Here is a 5,542-nt window from a genome sequence, read left to right as displayed (position 1 = left end):
TTGGCCTTTTTAAAATGTACTTTTTAATGCTGTTGTATTTGTATGTATTTATATTTTTGACAAACAACAGTGATATTAAAAGATTTACTGTATTGTGTGATGGATGTTATACTTTGAGATTTGTTTTTATACTTCATTTTCTAGTAGAGCACCGCATAAGTCTGTGATTTTCTTTCACTCCTCATCTTGAGCCATCCGTGTATGTTTTGCTGAGCTACCACTGTTAAAACACTAAAAGGACAAACTGAGGTCATTTCATTGATCTGACTGATGAGCGCTGACAGAGATTACTGCTTTCTAAAGCCACTATAGCAGTGAAGGTGTGACCCCATATGCATAACCTCCTCTGATGATGTCCTTCACAGCTAGCAGGAGGCCTAATGGGCAGATGGTGGTCAAGGTCATCCCTCTCATCTCAGTGCATGTGTGGCTGTTGCTTCATGCAAGGGGTTGAGAGACTGGGTTCCAGAAATCAGAATCTCAGTCTCATGAAATGAATTAAAAGATCTTCTAACTGATTCCAGGTAAGAAGAGGGGATGAGGATTTTGCTGTGGGTTGAGATTCTAATTTCTCTGCTTGTTTGCTGACACCAACCCTCAACTTATTTTTCTTCAAATGAATGCTCTTAGTTTTGAAATTTGCTTTCTGAGTTAGTGATAGATGACGTTTGAGCAGAAATATTTGGACATGGCTTCTTTCACTACATCCTGTGCTGCAAAGAGACTTTTTTGTCTTTCTACAGGCAGGCAGACAGAGGGCCAGCTCTGAAGCCTTAACAGCAAAGGAGGTCCACATGGGTATGGAATATTCTGCTCAACAGGTCAGACATAAAAAACAAACATAAAACAATGAATACAGTATAGTTACAATGGCAAATACTTGTTAAAGTGTGGACATCTGGTTAATAAGAATAATAAATGATATTTAAAAGCACATTCCATAACACTCAAGATCACCTTACAAATGATTAAAATACAGTTAAACAATAAAATAAATAAAAAACAGAAAAGGTAGCATCAAGTTAAAAGGAATCAATGGGATCAGGAAATGCAGCTTGGAACAGATGTTTAAAAAATAAAAGAAATTCAAACAGTGTTATTGAGACAGTGGGAAAATAAGTATTTCACACACTGCAGATTTTGCCAGTTTTCCCGCTTAAAAGAATGGATAAGTCTTTAATTTTTATTCCAGACCCCAACTATGAGAGAAAGAATCTCAAAATCCAGAAAATCATATTGTATGATTTTTTTTTTTTAATAATTTGCTTTTTAGGGTATTAAACAAGTATTTGATACAATAGGAAAATAGAACTTAGAACTTGGTACAGAAACCTTTGTTTACAATCACTGAGGTCAGATGTGTCCTGTAGTTTTTGACCAGGTTTGCAGACACTGCAGCAGGGATTCTGACCCATTTTGTGCAGATTTTCTCTAGAAAACTTGCAAAATCTGCAGTGTATCATATACTTATTTTACCTGCAGTATATAAATAAAAAAAAATTAATGTTATTATTATTATTTTTTTTTTTTACATGAGGAATTATTTTAAACATACTTTTTTGTTCTCAATTCTTTAATTTTTTTTCTTTGTCATGGCTTCAACTCAAGTGGTGCATTGGCCTATTGTATTTTAAGATTCCTGTAATGACTGGAGATGTGCTCTGGATGGTGCTCTTAGATGTCAAAGGCCAGAACATAACACCAGATACAGTACATTAAAGTCCTTGTGCACTTTTTCACTCTGTAAAAATGTGAAATGCATGTCTGCCGTCAACTGATTTTGTTTTTATGCATTTATATTTTTAAATTTTGATGTATGCTTTTCCCCTTCTTTGATTGCAGTGTGTAAAATTACATTTTGGGAGAAAAGTTGTATCTGAAAATAGTCCAATTGGAAGTATGAATGTTAACACCAAGGTTAGAAGAAATCTGGCCAGTAACAAATAAAGGGTTAAGACCAACAGTAAAGACAGAAAGATCCTTACTGTCCTTTCACAGGGAAGACGGAGGACGTAGAACCAAGACGTGCTGACGTAACGTAACACGCAGACGTAATTAATTATTATCCGGAACACCTGTGTGTGTTGGTTTTTCTGCAGCGCTAACTACCAGACGTGTGAGCTGCGTTGCTTTGAGATAAATCTGCCCCCTTGAAGTGAAAAACACAGCTTTTGAAATTTTATTATCAACTGGGAAGTTAATTTTGAAATAATATAAAAACTTGAGAATACATAAGCCTTTTTACAGATATGAGGGCTTCCTGGAGTTAGCAAGGAGCCACTTTTAGGGTGTCTAGGCCACACATTCAGGCCAATGTTAATCATCTCAGATATGCAGAACTGCATCCTGTAAAAGAGATTAAAATGTGAAAAGACGCCGACAAGGACCTGTTACAGTTTTAAATGTAAGGATGAGTTTGGGTAAAGCTTATGTTCGCCTCAGTGCTCATTTTCAAGAAAGTCACCACACCGTAATCACAAGAGCGCACTTCACGACGTTTCTGCGTGACTACTACATTCATTACGGTAAATGTAGGCTGCGGAGCCTGTCCGACAGACCCGGAGTTGCTCTGAGAGACACTGCGCCGAACAGGTAAAGGGAAAAATCATTTCTTTTATTACTTTATGACATTATCACTCAAGCGAATGTGTTTGAATGACTGCACCTTAATCAGAAGCTGGTGGTGGGTTTTGGCGATCACATGGAGTCAGTCACTCGTCATTGAATGAGCAATTCAGCAGGCACTGAAGCAGAAATGATGAGGTGCCCCTCTCTGTGTGGATGGAGAAAGGACGCATTGTTCGTCTACAGGAGAACTGGGTCTGGGTTCTTCTGAGTCTGTGCTGTTTCATCTCTGTTTGCAGCCAGGTTTACATGAGCAGTGTTGCGGAATTAGTCTGACATGACATCACAGCTGAGCTACAGATCTAGGAGCCATATCGCACAGATAGGTAAGCCTTATTGATTGCCTTCCCTATTATCGGCCCAGTTACGCACTTAAATGTTTGTTCTGTGGACCGGATGAGAGGGTAATGTCAGGATGGTGCTACAGAAAGGCTCAGTCTATTGCGGTCACTGCGGGGACTTGCCTTGTTGCGGTGTCAGTGCCTGGCTGCCAGGCTTAAGAAGGCGTTTCACCCATCACATAAAGATGTATTAAGAGGTCAGTGTGGAAATGACTGTGAATTGGAAACTGCAGAATCAGAGTAGTGGTTTAAAACCTGTGTTATGAAAGGCAGTAGGAGAAGCAGAGAGAGGGGATGAAGTACAGGTGCTGAGTCATATTGGCTCCTCAGATTAATCACTGAAATTACAGCCTGTTATATGCATCACTTTTACTATCACAGCCTGTATTTTTCTTTTACATAGAGCCTCTGCTGTCTTGCTGTTCTGCTTATTGATTCCATATGTAGCCATGTATGAAAGCTGGCTACATCAGGATAGGATCCCTTTATTGAATATCCAGCTTCATCATGAACCCTACAGTATGCAGCTGAAGCAGGGTGTGTTGTGACACCTTGAATATCATTTACCTCATACACTTAATAAACTGTGAGCTTAGATATCTTTCCTCTTTTTTTTGGCATCATGCGGTCTCATTTGCATACTGACTGGCTATTGATTCCCCTCTGTCATGTCCACTTTCCGTGTGCACAGTTACATTTAAATGCTTGATGCATTCAAACCGAGGCAGCAGCTCAGGGCTCCTCCTTGCTGAGGGAACAGGGTTGTTTTCCTGCAAGACTAGGATTTTTCCCCACTGTACAGGTTGAGTACAGGAGTTGTGTAATCTGATTTGGTCGTCTATTGCTTGCAGCAAAGAAATGAAAGAGGAAAGGATATTGATCGTAGTTTATTGTGTGATGTATCAAACTTAAAGTATTGTATGTGCTTCTTTAGGGAAGGAATTGTGGAATCCTTTTAATGTTTTTCTGCCTCTGTTTTAGTAGATTAACACGTCTGTGTTATGTGTGGGTTTTTAAGATTTCAACTGTATGTTAAAGTGTTTACTGTTACATGTTTGTAACTCTAAGTGAGGTGTAGTGATGGGTACCTTTCATATTTGAAACGATACGGTACCAGTGCCTGGTACCTGACAGTCAGTATCGGTAACCAATGGTACCAATTTACAGTACTTTAGTGTGTAAATGTGTTTTTCATTTTAACACATTTGTTCCTCAATGTATAAACTTGCAATACTGTGTTCATGCCCAGCATGGAAAATCGCCTACTCTGCCACTCCCTCACAGTCACAAGGGTGCATTGAGGTACCAAAATAATGGGAAGAGATGGTATGCCTTTCTCATGATTCGATTCTTTTACAATTTTTGGGGTGCAGATTAGATTTAAATTGCGATTCTTTGATATTTCTGGTATTTGCGATTTTTAGTTTTCTTTTTTAACACCTGACCATGTGAAAAAGTTGAATGATGATTAGTGATGTTCAATACCATGTTTTTTTTTTTTTGTAGGACCCATACCATTACAAGTACTCCCTCTTAAGTACTCAGCAATACCAAGTACAGATACTACTAGTACTTTTGATGCAAATATATATTTGCACTGTTAAATATACATATATATATATATATATATATATATATATATATATATATATATATATATATATATATATATATATATATATATATATATATATTTAACAGTGACAGATCATTTTGAACAAAGACAGCGCAGTCACTCTGCAAATAAGTCCAAAATAAAACCCAAACAGCTCTCTCTGAGTTTACAATGTTTTTTAAATAAATCAACAAAAATACAAAATAAAACTGACAACTGTCAGAGTTTAACTAATTTTTTCAAAATAAACTAAAGTGCAAAATAACACAGTTTAACTGTTAACCATGGTACATTCATGTTGATTCACAGCAAGTAGTGCCAACTACTGGTGAGGAGGACTTGCTCGGCACAAGATTTTTTTTTTTCCCTTGAGTATTGGCTGCCTTCGTGAGTGATGATGATAATTTTTACAGACTTTATCAGGAAACATATGTCCCCAAAAAATGCACATCCCGTGAGGCAGAGGAAAACATTTTGCCCTCTGCTGGAGAAAAGGGGAAACTTTTTTTTCAAATCCAGCTTCTGAGATAAAGAATTTAAATTTGAAAACAAGAAAAAAAAACTTTTTTTTAACAAAGAATCCTGATTTTAATATTGTAAAACAGAATTTGATTGATACCTACAAAAATACCTGATGTGGTACCCATCCTTAGTGGGGTAGATTCAATTCAGTTTTTCTGTCTTCTTCTCAAGGCCAACAATAGTCGTACCCTTTTTCTCTCCTGCTGAAGGAACATTCCTTTGTTCCAAACCCAAACTGAATCTGATACACGTTGATTTACAGGACTAATGTGATCTTGAGTGAATATTCATTAAGTATTCATTAAGTTCAGCTAAAGGTGCAGATGTCAAGGTGATGCATGGCTGGTTTATATCTCAGCTAATGAATCACTGCCTGTGGTGAGTGAGGTCGATACAGTAGCTGCTGGTTTGAAAGACTGTCCATCAGATATTCACACGA

The 5,542-nt window shown here is 37.4% G+C and overlaps 1 protein-coding gene across 9 annotated transcripts in view; it reads left to right on the top strand.

Annotated features, from left to right (window-relative positions):
- The first annotated feature begins 2,474 nt into the window (after nucleotides 1-2,474).
- map2 (microtubule-associated protein 2) overlaps nucleotides 2,475-5,542 on the top strand; it is a 150,740-nt gene continuing 147,672 nt past the window's right edge. For 4 of the 9 annotated variants that reach the window (XM_074694335.1, XM_074694333.1, XM_074694334.1 and 1 more), the window contains exon 1: nucleotides 2,490-2,592. The gene's annotated coding sequence lies outside the window, so the exon portion shown is untranslated. Of the gene's footprint in view, nucleotides 2,593-2,864; nucleotides 2,952-5,542 lie in introns of those variants that run through there. The other 5 variants (XM_074694330.1, XM_074694328.1, XM_074694337.1 and 2 more) reach the window with 4 other exon arrangements.

This window comes from Halichoeres trimaculatus, unplaced genomic scaffold, assembly GCF_033239565.1.
Source record: "Halichoeres trimaculatus isolate MK-OKI-2021-1 unplaced genomic scaffold, fHalTri1.1 fHalTri1_scaffold_19, whole genome shotgun sequence".
Classification (NCBI taxonomy): Eukaryota; Metazoa; Chordata; class Actinopteri; order Labriformes; family Labridae; genus Halichoeres; species Halichoeres trimaculatus.
Note: the sequence above shows the minus strand (reverse complement) of the source record. Positions and strands in the feature narration are given on the sequence as shown.